Source organism: Miscanthus floridulus, chromosome 8, assembly GCF_019320115.1.
Source record: "Miscanthus floridulus cultivar M001 chromosome 8, ASM1932011v1, whole genome shotgun sequence".
Lineage (NCBI taxonomy): Eukaryota > Viridiplantae > Streptophyta > Magnoliopsida > Poales > Poaceae > Miscanthus > Miscanthus floridulus.
This window is the reverse complement of record NC_089587.1, coordinates 67,359,851-67,378,030: the sequence shown is the minus strand read 5'-3', so window position 1 is coordinate 67,378,030 and position 18,180 is coordinate 67,359,851.

Sequence of the window (18,180 nt, the reverse complement as noted above, 5' to 3'; positions counted from 1 at the left end):
GTAATAGTAAGATAAGATGGTTCAAATAATTTTCATTTAGACCCTATACTGAAATTCAAGAACCTTGTCATCTTTGCAAAAAAAGACCTACAGGTAGTTTTGCAAGGGAAAGACGATAGCCGTGTTTGTGTGTTAACTATCGCAAGCTCAACAATCTAACTATCAAGAACCATTCCCTATGCCTGAGGAGATTTTGGATGAGCTTGCAGGAGTCAAATTCTTTACTATGTTGGGTATGCACTCGAGTTAACATCAAAACCATATATTGGAAAGAAGAGATGAGTTTAAAACAACATTCAAGACACACCACGGCCACTACCAATTTCACATTATTGTCATTTGGTCTTACCAATGTCCCTGTCACTTTTCAGTGCCTCGTGAACAAAGTGCTTCAACCATTTTTTAGAAAGTTTGTCCTAGTGTTCCTAGAAGATATTCTCATCTACAACCCCACTTTGTAGCAACACACTGTTCATTTGACTCACGTTTTGGACGTGCTTCGTGATCACAAGATCTATCTTAAATCCAGCAAATGTTATTTTGACCAGTCAAGATTAGAATACTTTGGGCACATTATCTTCGACAAAGGGCTTGCCACTGATCCATCCAGAACTTCTGCAATGCTCCAGTGGCCACCATCAGTCTTTTGTTGAGCTAGCTGTGGGGTTTCCTTGGATTGACAGGGCACTGGGTTACTATATGCATTTTGTGAAAGCACTACGGTATCATTGCTAAATCATTGACAAATCTGCTACGGTTGAAAACCTTTTCCTTGTTGGATGAAGCACAATTGGCCTTTAGCAAAACTCAAGCAAGCTATGGCCAGTTGGCCACTACTCCTGTGTTGGCTCTTCCCAAGTTTACTGAGCAGTTGACAGTGAAGACAGATGCATCTACTGATGGTGATGGCATGGGTGCAGTATTGGTGCAGCACGGGCAGCCTGTTGCTTTCCTCGGCAAAGCACTTGGTGACAAGCACAAGCAACTTTCGATCTCTGAGGAGTTTCTAGCTCTCATTATATATCTATGAGACTGCTTTGAAAGCCTGGGAACTTTACCCAAAAATTCTCAAACTCAAAGGTTTTTGGTCGTCTTGGTCCGCTTTGATTAGAGAGTATTAGAGGGCAGTAGCCTAATAAGGATGTCGAGAGGGCACGGAGGTTGCGTCGCATGATAGGGAGAATAAATAAAGAGTAGAAAAGACCATATTGTAAACACAATGACACGTATAATTATGGTTGAATACTGTTGTCTACGACGCTCGTGCAAGAAGCCAGCACCATTTATGTCACCGATTATAAAATGTGATATCCGCAACTAGAAAGCCAATATATTGGACGCACAGTTTAGGTCTACCGGCTTTCCAATCGCTGATAGGCCAATTGACCATTACAAAAGAGTCCTTGGAGGATACTAATAGTTAACAATAGAGCTGCCAATTACCTATTGGCTCCCTATTTGCCAATTAGGCAGCCGCTCAGCTTCCCAATTAAGTGTGGACAGGGAGCTATTGTTATTTTCTATCATGAGCACGTAGATTTGTAACTATCTACTAATAAAATAGTATTGGATTTTACAAAAAAAACACAAAAGCTGCCCCTTTGCCACAGAAAAAGCCATTCTTACATTTTCAGAAGGCCACTAATATTAAATTTAACTAAAATATATAAAAATACAAATATTTATAATCTATACCATAAAGGAACGAAGGAATTAAAATTTATTGTTACCGTAAAAAATTTCTACCCACCTCAGCCTACTTTAGTCTGACTGGAGGACCTACAGAAGAAGGATGACAAGAACGCATGAAACCGTAGTAATCTTACGCGTAAGATCTTACGCCTTCACTCTTGCGGCCGTGCTTCCCTCGCGTTTTTTCACCGAGCGATTGTTTACCCGCCTGCATACCCACGGTGGATACCATCTCGATGAATCACGACGCTTACTTCCCCACCGCGGTTTCCTTCTCCGTGCCGATCTCGCTCCCGGCCTCCGCTGCGCTCCCCCTCCGCGACATCGTGCCCGTCGCCGCGCGCCCCCATCTCCCACCGGCCCGCGCCTGCGTCTGCCCTCCTCTCGCCCCCACGCGCCGCCGTGACCTCGCGACCCCCAGTCGATGACATTCCCGACGGCCTCTTTCCCTTTCCCTCTCCATCTGCATCTCCCCTCCAAATCCTTCCGCATAGCCTCGATAATGGCGGCTGCATTGGCCCACGGCACCAGGAGACCAAAGGCCCGAGGAAAGAAGTCGCGCCCTCCATGGTGCCCTCCTGCGCAGCGCCTACGTGGTAGGCCATCAGGGCCTCCGCGACCTACACGGCAGCAGATGCCGCAGCTGCATCCGCACCACCAGGAGACCAAAGGCCCGAGGAAAGAAGACGCGCCCTCCATGATGCCCTCCTACGCGGTGCCTGCGTGGTACGTACGTCATCAGGGCCTCCGCGTCCTGCACGGCGGCAGAGGCCACAACCGCATACTCTGATCCCTCTCCACGTATAAAAAAATTCAGTCTTTCTCCTGCAGGTGCTATGCACGGCTTCCCCACAGGGCGACCAACTGCCGCAAGAAGTCTGGGCACAGGCGCACAACAACGAGGTGAGAACCATCAGTTTTACTTGTTCATTTAATTTGTTAGATCATATAGACTATATATCTCACTTTTAATGCTCATTGGTTTTAGTTAATGTTGATGCGTTGTCCATGTTTCTAGGTTTGTTTAGTTGTCTTATACAATACTTTGTTTCAGAATTATTGTCAAGGTCATTGCATTGGCATCGCTGCTTTGAGTAGTCATTTCTTTCAGATTTTCTTGTCAGAATAATTGGATTACGGGTCATCAAGTGTACTTTTGCCCCTTCGTTTGTATATTCTTGGTTTTAAGCGATCATAATTTTTTTTGCTTTTCCAGTCATAGTATCTATAACAAAATAGACTTTCAATTGATGATGAGTTTACTGCTCTGCATACTATATCGCAGTCATACTTCAATTACTGTCAGCACATTTGCCATTTGGTCATTCTTTCATCTAATCTGTGTCCTTTGATTTTTCAGTTGAGGTCAAAGAAAAGGTCATTGTCCAAGGTTGGTGAAAAATGATCGTTGGAGAGCCTTGTCATGCATGACGCATCAGATGGAATTTCAGGTGCTTAATTAATGGACTTTACTTTAATTTCTGCTCCTTTGATGAATGAAGTTGTAGTAGGATAAAGTGTTCTGCAATTAGTAGAGACATTTCTATATATAATAATAATAATTATATTTATTGGACATAAGTGAGATATATCTACATGTATATGGCAGGATATCATAGTGCAGTTCTTTGCTGCGGTTTGCTTGCTCACGTCCACCACCGTGTGTCTGATCCGCGTGTGATGCCCCAGTGAGATATCTATACATGTATATGGCAGAATATCATAGTGCAGTTCTTTGCTACGGTTTATTTGCTAGCTTGCGTCCACCACCGCGTATCTAATCCGCGTGTGATGCCATCGGGCACAAACCCGCCATGCTTCTCAATTGTCATCAAGTTCCTCATCAAGCAAACCAGAGGGAGGAGGATCCTCGAAACATGCTCGATTATAGCCTCATAAATACACTGCCATCTAATTTACACAGTCCGGATGGCATTCACCAATTTACAAATTTTAGAAGTCCTCATGGAAATACTGTTTAAAATATCAAGGGTTTAAGAACCAATGGTTTGTTTGTTGAACAAAATGAGTTTTTATCCAGCTGAGAGCTCTAATATTCACACTTGACCGTAATAATAAGTCCAAGTAGCAATATTGCCTTCTTTAAAATAAGCTTGACCTATAGGAAATGAATTCAAAATATCAAGGTTTAAGAACCAGTGATCTGTTTGTTGAATAAAAGAGTTTTTATCTAGCCGAAAACTCTAATATTATCGCTTGACTAAGAGATATGGGATGCTTAAACAATTAATTTAAAATAAGCTTGACCTAGAGGAAATAAATTCAAAATGTCAAGGGTTTAAAAACAAATAATTTGTTTGTTGAATAAAAAGAGTTTTTATCTAGCTGAAAACTCTAATAGTCACGCTTGACCAAGAGATATGGTATGCCTAAACAGTTAATTTGGCCCGCTCTTGAGGGGCAGGAATTGATGCATTTGCTTAATTGTTAAATTGTATGTACAAATATCAATTAAGTTTTTAAGCCTCTTGAAACTTCCTTACCAAAGTTTGTCCTTAATTATGTTTATTGGCTATTTGGTTAAAATTCATTTTACCATGGAACATAATTTATTAAGTGTGCGTATATAATTCTTCTATTATGAATAAAGTTTTATGATACACTGAGTGCCACACGTGTAGTTGATACTCAAACCTGCTCACTGAATTTGTTTTCCCTATCCAAAGAGCCTCTATCCATTAATGTTATGATCAATGGCACTGCATGCATATTTTGTATCCATCTACATATAAATAACTGGTCTGTAGCTCTGTTATATTTTGCTCCAGTTCAGTAAATGTATATTTGATTTTACTCCTTGACTCCAATATGATGCCTGCTCTGTATTTAACTGAATGTTCGTGTAGCTCATGGTGATCCCGCTTGTGCAGGAGTACGTCTTCAAGTACAAGGTAACATTAGGCAGGTCAAGAGCATACGCTTCATGCAGCTGCCGAACCTGAAACTTGTCGACAAGAGCACCATGCAAGTGTTCGACAAGAAGGATGACAAGGGGTTTGTGAAGGAAGCACTAGAGAGGTACCCAGACCCGGCGAACATGCACAATTGAGTTCTTTACCAAAAGTGCCAGATACAATATTTATGTCTTTGTTTATTGGATGGATTTGGCCTTCACCTGAATATATATGTATGCCTAGATCAATATTCTTTATTTTCAATTAGGATAGAGGTGATGGTAATTGTTTATTACTTTGGGCCTAGAATAATATTGATTTGAGTTTGTGACGGCTTCTACACATTAGGAAAATTAATATTTTGCCGTTATGCTTCGCTATGCATTAGAAATAATATTCTTTCCATATGACATTACAAGTGATGCTATAAATTTTTATGAGTTTGTGACTAGGCCAATGGTAATATGAGTTCAAGACTGCTTCTATGCATTATAAAAAAATCAGGCTTTATGGTTGAGGACTACGATTTTATAGTTATAGTAACTAGATTTAGAAATTTGATTGTTATTCTTGTATTATGGAAGATTTTTCATAGACACGTGCGTGTCACATGTGCATCTCCACTAGTGTATAATAAATATTACTAGATAGAATATAGAATATATTTCTATAATAAACATCTTTAGAGATACACCTCATATCTTTTATAGACCTAATAGTCAAGTTTTCTGTTTGATCCAAACCTAGTATGACAATTTTTTTATGGATATATAGAGGAAGTACTCCGTCCCACAAAAAGTGTCATTCTCACTTTCTGGGAATTTAAATATCTTCTACTTTGATGAAATATATATAAAAATATTAATATTTATGGTGCATATAATTAGTATCAGTAGATAAATTGCTGAATATATTTTCATAATGAACTTATTTGGAGATGCAAATATTGTTAATATTTTCTACATACCTAATCAAACTTTAAAAAATTTGATTAGCACAAACCCATAGTCACTTTTTTTGGGGCGGAGGGAGTAATATGAACGATCATATGGGCAGACAATTATTCTCTCCTTGGAGCGCAACAGGGTGTTTGGATCTAGGGACTAAAGTTTAGTCATTGTCACATCGGATGTTCGGATACTAATTAGGAAGGCTAAACATGATCTAATTATAAAACTAATTGCACAGATGGAGACTAATTTGTGAGGTGAATCTATTAAGCCTAATTAATCTATCATTAGCATATGCTTACTATAGCACCACATTGTTAAATCATGAACTAATTAGACTTAATAGATTTGTCTTGCAAATTAGTCTCAATCTGTGTAATTAGTTTTATAATTAAGCTATGTTTAATACTCCAAATCAGTGTCTAAACATCTGATGTGATAGCAAACACCCCGGCCTAGGGGCTAAAGATGGCATGGTCCACGACCACGATGTTGACATGCCCACGCGCTGCTAGAGCATAGACCGCAAGCGATGAGCGCCGAGGCACGATGCACGGCCGCACGTGCACTGGCATGTGGTCTGTCTACAACAGATCCCAGCTCATCGATGTAGCCTCCTTGTCACCTCCAGATGCCACGTGGCAGCACTGCAGTAAACCTAAGGGTTCAGGTGGTCGAAGGAGACAGCACTACGCTAGATTTGCACATCACTGCCGGCCTCATCACTACCGGATTTGTGAGAACCGACAGTGATGTACCTTCACTGCCGGTTATGAGCTTGAAAATGAAAAAATTATTGGTGCTGGGCTAAAATTGGCAGTGAAGGACCACATCACTACCGGTTTTTGGCTTGAACCGACAATGTTTTGGCGGTCACTCATCACTGCTGGTTTAAGCCAAGAGCCGACAGTGATTGGGCACTATAACTGTCGGTTCTAGCCAAGAACCGACGGTGATAAGCCTACAACATAAAAAGGTTGCAACCATCCTCTCCTTCCTCCTCTCTTCCATCCCGAGAACAGAGGCGCACGTTTGGACCATTCCCTCTATTATTGTGGCTGTTCTTCACCATAAAGCTAGTGCTTGGATTTTGAAGAATGGCTTGATCTTTTTGCTTTAAGGTTAGTAACAAACATCCACTCCTTTGATTTTGTTGCTTAATTAGCTTCATTTTGATGGCTACATTGCTTGATTCTCATTCTAGTTCTTTCTCCATTCTAGAGAGCACTTTTCCAGTTGGATATTTGTGCAAGGCTCAAATTATGGTGAATCCATCATCCAAAAGGTTGGTGTCTATGAACATATTTAAATTCCTAGCTAATTAATTATTCCATGGTGGTCAAGATCATCATTGTTAGTATGTGATACTATAATTAGTTCTTAGAAGTAGAGTAGAATAGTTGTTCTTCAATATTGTGCAATAATTGTTTTTTACTATGATTTTCAATTTACAGGGCGGGGCTACCAATTTCAATTTTTTAATAATTAGTGTACAATAATGTTTTCTAAAAATGGTACTTTCGAGCTACAATTGTTGTTTATGAAGCTCAATTTCTTATTAATTCTTTATAATTACTGTCTCATTATTTTTTGTGCAAAGATGGATCGAGAGTGGATGCATCTGTCCCGAACAGACAAGCGGTACATGCATGGCGTCAGCCAGTTTATCACCGACGCCAAAGCCTATGCTGGGAATGGGAACCCTGTCTTCTGCCCATGCAAAGATTGCAAGAATCATAAGAACTTTCGTCAAATTGAGTCTATACGATCGCACTTGATTACCAGGGGGTTCATGCTAAACTATACGATATAAACTATGCATAGCGAGGTTGGTGTGAATGTTCTGTAGGGAAACGATGATGATGTGGACATGCCTAACGTAGCCATCCACGATGCTGACGAGGAACCTGGTGTCAACACAGAACCTATGGCCACAGTTAATAATGTGTTTAGAAACACGCTAGCTAACGACACCGAGGATAACGATGGCATTTCTCAGCTGCTACGTAATGTAGAGACCGGATGTCTTAGTGAAAGACAGCTGAGAAAGCTAGAGAAAATGAGATAAGATGGCAAAACACCATTGTATAGGAATTGTCCAATGAGCAAACTAGAAGCTGACATCGTGCTGTTAGAGTTCAAATCGACAAACAGATTGAGCGATAAAGGCTTCGATCAGTTGTTAGGTATAATAAGAAAAATGCTCCCAGAAAAAAAAACGAGTTGCCAGAAAAGACATACTTGGCTAAGCAAATGATCTGCCCCATTGGCCTTGAGGTTGAAAAAATCCACGCGTGTTCCAATGATTGCATATTATACCATGGAGAAAAATACAAAGACTTGGACAAGTGCCCTAAGTGGGAAGCTCCACAGTACAAGGAAAGGCCATCAGATGAGGGTACCAAGACCAGAGGAGGCCCCGTAAAGGTCGTTTAGTATTTCCCTATAGCTCCCCGGGTGCATAGGCTGTTTGCATGTGCAAAGTCAGCCAAGCTGTTGCGCTGGCATGGTGAAGAGTGTAAGAAAGATACAATGATGAGGCACCCCACCGATGGGCATGACTGGAGGACTATCAATACTATGTTCTATAAGGACATCGGTGGAGAGGTAAGGCACCTTTGGTTTGCTTTGAGCATAGATGGGATGAATCCTTTCGACCAGGTTAGAAGAAATCATAGCACCTGGCCAATGACGCTCAGTATATACAACCTTCCACCTTGGGTCTGTATGAAGCGGACGTACATCTAGATGCCACTACTGATCCAAGGGCCAAGACAACCTAGGAATGACATTGATGTGTTTTTGGGACCAGTGATCGATGAACTAGCAGAGATGTTTGAAAAGGGTGTGCCGGATGTTTGGGATGAGTACAAAAAGGAACATGTCACAATCAAGGGAGTACTTATCACTACAATCACTGACCTACCAGGTCGAGGTTCATTGTCCGAAGAGAAGACAAAAGGCTATACTGGATGTGTCGAGTGCTTGGATGACACCGATGCGATAAATCTACCAAATAACTCAAAGATAGTTTATATGGGACACCGTAGGTTCCTACCTAAGGATCACCCTTACCGTAGGAACAGAAAAGATTTCAACGGTACTATTGAGAAACGCTTAGCTCCAAAATATCGAGACGGGCCTACGATACTTTGAGAACTCAATAAACTAGAGGTTGTCCTTGGGAAGGGAGACAATGCAGTAGCAGCGCTTGATGGGAGCGTTTGGAAGAAAAAATTGGTTTTCTAGAAACTACCTTACTGGCCATTTATGAGTGTACGCCACTGTCTTGATCCCATGCACATCACTAAAAATGTGTGCGCTAAGACTCTTAACACCTTGATGGACACCAGGGGGACATCGGAGGATTCACTAGCCACATGCCTGGACATGCAACACTTGGGAATCAGGAAGGAGCTGCATCCCATGGAGCTAGAGAATGGCCAATTCGAACTTCTGGTTGCATCATGGACATTGAAGAAGAAAGAAAAGCGTGCGCTTATTTCTTTCTTCAATGAACTCAAAGTCCTGATGGGCTACTGTGCAAACCTGAAGAGGCTAGTGAACATGAGAGAACTCAAGTTCAACTATGGCCCTATGAAGGCCCATGACTGTCATGTCATTATGACTCAGTTGCTCCCTGTTGCCCTATGTGGTATCCTTCCCCCATGACTGTCATGACATAGACAAAACTCTCATTAGGCTTGAGATGCATTTCCCGCCGACTTACTTTGATATCTCATTGCATCAGCTCATTCATCTTGTTGACCAAATTGGAGCCCTTGGGCCAATGTACCTGCATCAAATGCCCTTTCGAAAGATTGATGAAAGTTTTTAGGAGGTATGTTAGGAACAGATTCAGGCCAGAAGGGGGCATGGTTGAAGGATGGTCAATGGAGGAGTCCATTGAGTTCTGCACATTTTATCTGGACATCAAAAGGGTCAGAGTTCTAGAATATCGTCACGAGGGAAGACTACATGGCAAAGGAATGATCGGGGAGAAATCTGTTACAGTAGACGACCCTGTTTCTTTCAGACAAGCATAGTTCGCTGTTCTCCAGCAAGCCAAGGGTGTGATGCCATACATTGACGAGCATAGGCAATCGCTGCAAACTCTGTATCCGAGCAGGTCACAGGCTTGGCTGGATAAAAAACATAAGGAAGAATTTATCAGCTGGTTGCGATGTCGTTTGCTTGGAATAAAGTTGGGTAATCAACTGGATGCCTTAGCTAAGGGACCTTCGAGTACATATCTTAAGTACCAAGGGTATGAGATCAATGGATTCACATTTTACACAAAAAAAACAAGATGGAAAGAGCACATACCAAAATTATGGTGTTCATTTTGATGCTCACGACAAAAATGGCAACGTGTAGGCGACATACTATAGTTTCATAGAGGAGATATGGGAGCTAGCTTACGGTCCGTTGAAGGCAGCTCTTTTTCGCTGCCAGTGGGTCCGGCTCGAGGAAATCAACACTGACAGCGAAGGGTTCACTACCGTTGATCTCACTAAGATCGCATACAGAGATGACCCCTTCGTCCTTGCAAGAGATGTTATGCAAGTCTTCTATGCAAGGGTCAATAAGACAAAAGAAAGGCTAAAAGTAGTCTAGAAGGGAAAAGGAAGATTGTCGGTGCCGATGAAGTGACGGATAAAGAAGACTACAGGGGCTATCATGAAATGCCTCCATTCGGGGCGAACGTACCCCTACCTATCCTTCAAGAGGGTGACAAACCTGCTTATGTACGAATTGATCATAACGAGGCCCTCATTGTTGATGCACATAAAGATAGTTAGATTATTGTTAACTATGTAATCATTATGCAGACGTTGTATCAGTAATTCACACTGAATATTTAATTTTTATTTTGTGCGCATCTCTACAATTTAATTATTGACTATGTAATTAAATATTAAGATGATGTTCACAAACACTATTATTTGATAATTATAGACCATTAATTAATTATTATAGAATTAAATAATCAAGTCAAAATTTTGTGTTATTTTAGAATATAAACTAACTGCATTATTTCTATTAATAAATAAATAAAGGAAAACAAACTAAGCGAACTCCCTATCCTAGCTCAGCGGTTAAGGCCGCGCACTCTATACTCTGAGACCCGTGCTCGAATCCTAGGCGGGCCAAACTTTTTTGATTTTGCATTTATTATTTAGTAGTGCATTACGACAGGATAAAGAAAAAGAACAACTATTTCTAACGTAATCCCTATTCTAGCATAGTGGTTAAGGCTCCAAACTAAGAAACCTGAGACCTAGGATCGAATCCTAGGCTCAGAGTTTTTTTTATATTTTTTATAAAAGGCTACGAGACTGTGTTTTTTTTATATTTCTTTACTAAAAGGCTACAATGGCGGTAGGGCCCTTCACTGTCGGTTTTGGTTTTAAAACCGGCAGTGATAGCACTGCGATGACAGGCTCCAAACCTTTTTTTACTAAAAGGATGTGATGGCAGTAGGCACTTCACTGCCGGTTTTGGTTTTAAAACCGGCAGTGATAGCTTCTATCACAGTCGGTTACTCAAACCGATACAGAAGGCCCAATTCACTATCGGTTTTTAAACTAAAACCGATAGTGATGTGTAGATGCTCCTCACCTGCCAACAGTACTCACATGACCACAATAGTTGGAACACTGCTTCCACCTATCCCGACAACTTTAGTTCAGAAATAAAAATATACCACGACTGCTGGCCCCTATAAAATGGCCCTCGGCTAGGAGCTAGCCTCTCCATGTATATTGGTTTCAGCTATGCCTTATCAGCCATGATACAATGTTTTCCTCTCACAACAAACCACAGATATCGTTATGCATCATAGTCCACCAAAATGGTGCACACATGAGGCCACCTTCACTGTCGGTTCTATTTAAAAACCGGTAGTGATGTCCATGCCCCCTTATATAAAATAAAATGTCAGCCACATACATCGATCCCACTACCCACGAACTCTCTCAGTCTCATTTCTCATATTTCACTCTCACTTCTCACGACATCCACTCTCTCTCTACGTGATTTGGTCATGGCTCCTGTATTTTTCAATGGTATTGATATGTTGTCTTCTCCAATATTCTATCTATATTTATATTCATTTTTCTTTGCATTCTACATTTATATATATTCTTATTCCTTGCATTCAATCTATATTTAATTATGTTGCCACATTTTACTTGGAAGAATTTTTTTGTGCATATATTTTATGTTCATATTTTTTTACATTTTATCGATCAGGTGGTATAAACAATGGACCTCCCCCACCACAAGAACTAGGTTTTCACCCTGGCGATGAGCCATTCGCTCCTAATGTGGCCATTCCACGGTTCCCTGTTCCAGCTATTGTATGAAATATTTTCCAACATCTTTTATTTTTTGATGCTAACAAATAAGTGTAATTAGTTTAATATCATTGTTGCATGCATATATGTCACAGACTATATCCTCAATAGATTGGCTACGAATAGCACTTAGCTGGTTCTTTATCTCGGACATCGTCGAGAACACGGTATCTAATGCAAGTGGTCAGCTATGGATGTGTGAACTCAGTTTTTTCATCCCTGTGAGAGGTTCAAATCATCAGAACCATATCCACGGGACAGGAATATAGAGCCCGAACGTGATAAGCGCCAAATTAAGTGCCGTGCGCATCTGTTTAGAGGCACTTCGACGTATTTGCTATGATGTGCCTGATTTCTCACACTTCAAGGCACTTGCTTTGAATGCTGGTGATATCCCTATCCCGTAAGCAAGCGAATGGTTTGCGAGCTACAACCATGCGGATGTGGTAAAATGGTCACTTATACCTGAGTTGTGGTTATTTGTTGTTTATTATTGTAATAACATTCTCTAATTTTTTTTCTTTTTCTCCGCATGCAGATTGTGCTACAGGACCTTACCTATGCTGCATGTGGCTTATGGGCCGTTTTAGACCAAGCTACGGAGCAACTCGGGTACGATTGGGACTTCTGCAATGGAAACCTCGGTCAGCTCACTATAGAAGGACGCTAATACTGCATAAGGATTACTAATAGGGGCAGTGGTCATTCAGTAGGTTACATCTATGGCCGACCAATCTTTTGGTATTGTGAGGCACGAGAGAGTGCACTCATACGGGCATTGGACTTCATCGATACAAGTGGATACATAATCCATGACATCAATTACCATATATGGCTACAGATGCATGTTAGTGTGTGTGGCCCGATCGATCCCGGCAGTGTTTCGAATAGTAATTAATGTTTATTTAGCTAGGTTTTCAAGGTCATAGTTTAATTGGATTCTAATTTTAATATGTACGACTTTGTGTGGTTAATTATTGTCATGCATGTAATTCGTGTAACATTTGTTGGGCAACTAGAAATATACATTCCGGTGTCGTATTGGTCTCAAAAGTATTCTCAGGCTTGCATGTGCCACGTGTGAAGGAAACACCAAGTTTGGGATTTTCCGGAGATGGTTTGCTACTTTCTGAGGTTTAATTGAATTTCCACGCGACGACACCTATTAATTATAGGTTGAACTGAGTCTACCCATGAAAAGATCCGGAATGGTGCCAAACTTTTACATAAGCTCTAATGTGCCCTAGGGATAAGAATTTTGTGGAGGTGGACAAAAAAATCTATTGGGTCCAAGATGAAATTCACCCTCTTTTATCTCATTTGGCACAGAAAAAAATATAATAAATAAAAAATGATCAGAAAAACCTAAGATCCTATGTGGGGTCTTAATTTGGGTGTACATGCTTGCCAAAAAAAATCAAGTCATTTTGACATAGGCAGAGTATACATGCTTCACAGAGATATATTTGCCTTTTCATCGAACCATGACTATACACATAGGTTATCAAGGTTTCTATGGTTCATACGCATTCCGGTGTCGTATTGGTCTCAAACTTTTTTTAGGCTTGCACGTGCCACGTGCGAAGAAAACACCTAGTTTGGGATTTTTCGGAGATGGTTTGCTACTTTCTGAGGTTTAATTGAATTTCCGCGCGACGACACCGATTAATTAGAGGTTGAACTGAGTCTATCCACGAAAAGATCCGAAATGGTGCCAAACTTTTACATAGGCTCTAATGTGCCCTAGGGATAAAAATTTTGTGGAGGTGGATGAAAAAAATCTATAGGGACCAAGATGAAATTCAATGTCTTTTGTCTCATTTAGCACACAGAAAAATATAATAAATAAAAATGATTAGAAAAACCTAAGATCCTTTGTGAGATCTTAATTTGGGTGTACAAGCTTGTCAAAAAAATTTCAAGCCATTTCGACATAGGAATACATATGCTTCTATTTATTCAGTATATAAAAGAATTTTTTTAATATATATAAACATCACTGTCAGTTTCAAAAAACTGGCAGTGATGAGAAAAAATCGACAGTGATCCTGGTTATCACTGTCGATTTATTTTGAAAACCGGTAGTGATATATAAAAAATAAAAAAAAATTGTGCCAGCCCTCAGGTTTAAGCTCGGGTCTCGGGCTGCAGAGTTTAGAGACTTAACTGCTGTGCTAGTATAGGATGTGTGCAAGTTTTATTTATTTTTTATTTTTGACCTTTAGACCGCTTAATAAATTATAAAATTAAACCAAAAAAGTTGAGCTGTGCGGGATTCGAACACGAGTATTAGGGGCTAAGTTGCGGGGTCTTAACCATTGAGCCAGTAGGAGGTATTCGAAAGAAGTAGAAAAGATAACTTACTTATGCTGAAACCGCTACACGACAATCACTGCTGGTTTAAAGAATGGCCCGACAGTGATATTTATACATCATTGTCGGTTTAGACTTATAACCGGCAGTGATATACCCCCATCACTGCCGGTTTATAATTAGAACCGGCAATGATGAGGTCTGGTATAAAAGCTCGGCGCAGGTTGAAATTATCCAAATTTCAACCCCGCGTCAACCATTCCCAGCCCCGCGCTCCTCTTCTTCGACGCCGACGCTCATGCACCGCCCCATACCGGAGCACCCGTCCATCGCCCCCCGCACTGCCGTTCCCAGCCCCGCGCTCCTCTTCTTCGACGCCGACGCCCATGCACCGCCCCACGTCGGAGCACCCGTCCACCGCCCCCCGCGCTGCCGTTCCTAGCCCTGCGCTCCTCTTCTTCGACGCCAACACCTGTGCACCGCCCCACGCCAGAGCACTCCCCACACCGTCCACCGCCCCATGCCGGAGCACTCCCCACGCCGTTCACCGCCCCACGTCGGAGCACCGCTGAGGCCTTCAGGAGCGCGCGAATAGCTGCTTTCCCACCCCTAGAGTGAGTGCGTGGCTCACTACCAGCTAAGTGTTTGATGAAATGCCCTACGGTTGTTGTCTTCCCAATAGCAGCCGATTCCTATTCGATTGAGTTACATGTTGTTACTCCTTGGTTTAGCTATTCTTATATGTACATGCTGTTACATAAACCAGTTAGTTTTTCCCTAAAGGGATTATGCTACCTACTGATTTGTTGAGGACCTAGTAATCATGGCCCTAAACTATTTAAGAACCATTGGTGTTATTTGCTTTTTGTCGCAACAAGTTATTCCCTCGAGTCATAGCTAAGTGACCTTTTGCGCTGTGTGCAGTCTAAGTATTTAAACATTGATCATCAACACCTCTTGACATAATTAGATTGAATATGTGACAATGATATGAGCATATCTATCCTGAATAGTAGTTGCATAATGTTATGACATCTCTGTACTTTGTAATTATTACAAGCAATGGAAACTAGCAGTCAAAGGTACACGTTAATGACTATGGATGTCTTATTTGTGACGGTAGGGAGTGTTCTGTTTGTGTAAGAGTTAGATAAGAATTTCTGCTCTTGCTTAAGCAATGATGGATTCTTGTCAAATGTGTACAAGTATAATCGCTATAGGTAGAGTGTCAATTGATTTTGATGGAATGTATAGCATGCTTAAAAAAGGCATCTATAGATGTTTGTTCCAAGAAAAAAGTAAAAACAACTTTTAAAATTGGCTCAGTAGCAGCAGCAAGTATGATTACTAAACCACATTGATCTCCGAATAATAAACAATCTAATTATTGAGATAATTTTTTATCATGTCAAGGATAAAGAACATTAAATAGATTTAGTTTGCCCATATAACTTGAATAATAACTCGTTCAGTGAGTTACCATTACCACATACCACATGCCTAATTTACTTAAATATATAGGCAACCATGGCATGGTATGTAGTGCATGTTGGTCACATGCCTGGGATTTATCGAACCTGGGAAGATTGCTATGCTCAAGTCAATCGCTACCCTGGTAATTTGCACAAAAAATATAACACAGAAGCTGAAGCTTTGAGGGCCTACTTGCAAACCATGGGCAACTGGCCTACTATGGTCTAATGAATGCAAACCATGGCCATCTGCTGGCACTGGAGATTGAAGAGAAGCCACCCACCGGAGATGTGAAGATTAGGAGAATTGCTCCTTGGTCTTGGAAAGATGTCATGCTTTTATTTATGGCTATGGTCATCGCTTTTCTTATTTGGAAGTTGATGTAGGCTTAGTTTCGTAGAACAGTAGGTGGACTTTGTTGTATGTGGTCAATCAAACAATGAATTTGTTCTAGGTGAACATATGCTATTATTTGACCTTGTTGTATGTGGACTTATTATTAGACTTTGCATTAAACATATTATATATATGTGAACATATGCTATTAGTAGTTGTCCGCGGCCAAAACTAACCATGATCGTGTCACAACCATGACTCATCGTCGCCTGTTACCCCGTCACTGAAGAACAGATCGGCAACAAGAAGCGACTGATATCGCTGGGACGGGAGAGTTGCATGATCCGACAAACGGTGATGGTGTCAATCAGGTCGGTGAGAACGAGCAGCCATGGACCCCATCCGGCCTGCTCGATCTGGGTCAAAATGACTAAAGATGGCCAGGTAACTTTGGTAACATGTGACTATGTAGCCACACACGCTAATCAATTAAGAGGGTCATAGCTTACTTGGTGTCTCTAGCAGGAGCCTCCGCCAGCTAAGGAGCCAGAGGGTTCGGGTAGCAGGAAGGCCAGATCCAAGCGAGGCATGTCAAAGATTCCTGTTGGTAGGAATGCACACTGGCACATTACTGAGTTCGATGAATTTAGGGATCCACTCTCACCTCCTATAGCTTTGACCAAATACAAGACTATCCTCGGGTTACTTGTTAGGTACTTCATCCCGATTAAGTACATGAAGTGGATTGGGAAAGATGATGACCGGTAGAGGGTTTCCGAAAGCGAGAAGGATTACATATGGGATGTCAAGATCCTAGAGTATTTCACTTTCCCAACCAAGTATGATAGGGAGTTAGTCCAGAAAAAACAAAAGAAATCATGGGGACATGCTTCAAGAATTTCAAGGGGACATTGTATAAGAATTTTGTCCTCCAAAATAAAGAACCAGATTTCGATGGTGGACAGTTTAGCAAGAAGAAGGAATTCTGGTAGGATTTCAAGGAATATAGGTTATCCGAGGAGTACTTAGAACTGAGCAGGAAGAATAAGGAGAATTCGCAGAAAGCGACGAATCCTCATTATCTCAGCTCTCGTGGCTATGCCAAAAAGATGCTAGAATTTGAAGCAGAACTTCAAAAGTTGGCGTGCTCCTCCCGCCGGCACCCTCCCGCCGGTTGGCCCCTAGGTCTGCTTCAGCCCTTGGGGCACCCAATAGCTGCAGTGGAGCCCCCCCCCATGCCCCAGCCCAGATGGCGTGCTGCTGGTGCCCGTGGCATCCTTGGTGCCTACCCGCAACCACACACTGCCTTTGCATCAGCGTAGTTCTCCAACATCACCACCCCTCCACTTATTGCTCCTAGTAGGGTGATGATGACTAGAATCAAGCCATCCTCATCACCACCCTGAACCATATGCCACTCTAGGGTTCCAACCCCTAGATCCTCAACACCGCGGCCACTGCTCACATGTCGTCCTCGGATGGCCGTACTACTAAGAGGGGACTAAAAATAGAAAACATGGTTATCTAGTGCCATTAGGTGTTGATTTACATGCATTTGGATTAGACCTAGTGATATGGAGAGTAGCAAGCGAAAATGTTTTGAAAACACTTTGAAAAATGGTAACTCAGTGCTTACATGTTTGGAAAAACATTTGAGAATTGGCACGCTTGCGAAGTAAGGAATGTTGGCTGCTGGCTCTGCTATTTGGTACTCACTAGAGTTCTCTGGTGGTGCACCGGTGTGCCCACCGGATGGCTCGGGTAGTGCCCTAACTTGAGTGAAGTTTTAGCCGAGCACATTGCTCTTTGATGTACACCAAACATGTATCACCGAAGAAGTCTAGTGTGGCCCTAACCAAGAACGTGAAGTGCAAAAGAGGGCACTGGATGGTGCACCGCACCATTCTACTAGAGAGGCTGCATTTGGTGCACTTGGGCTCTAACACTGACTGGAGTTCACCGCTGCTCACCAGACATAGAACAATGCTAACAACTAGTTTAGTAGTCGTTGGAAAGTAGCCATTGGGGGCATCTGAGGCGCATGTCTAGTGCCCACTAGACATGCCTGGTGCATTCGCAATGACTAAACAAAGGGGTAATGGTTGGATTTTCAAGTGGGGCAATAAATAGACCTTGTGGCCA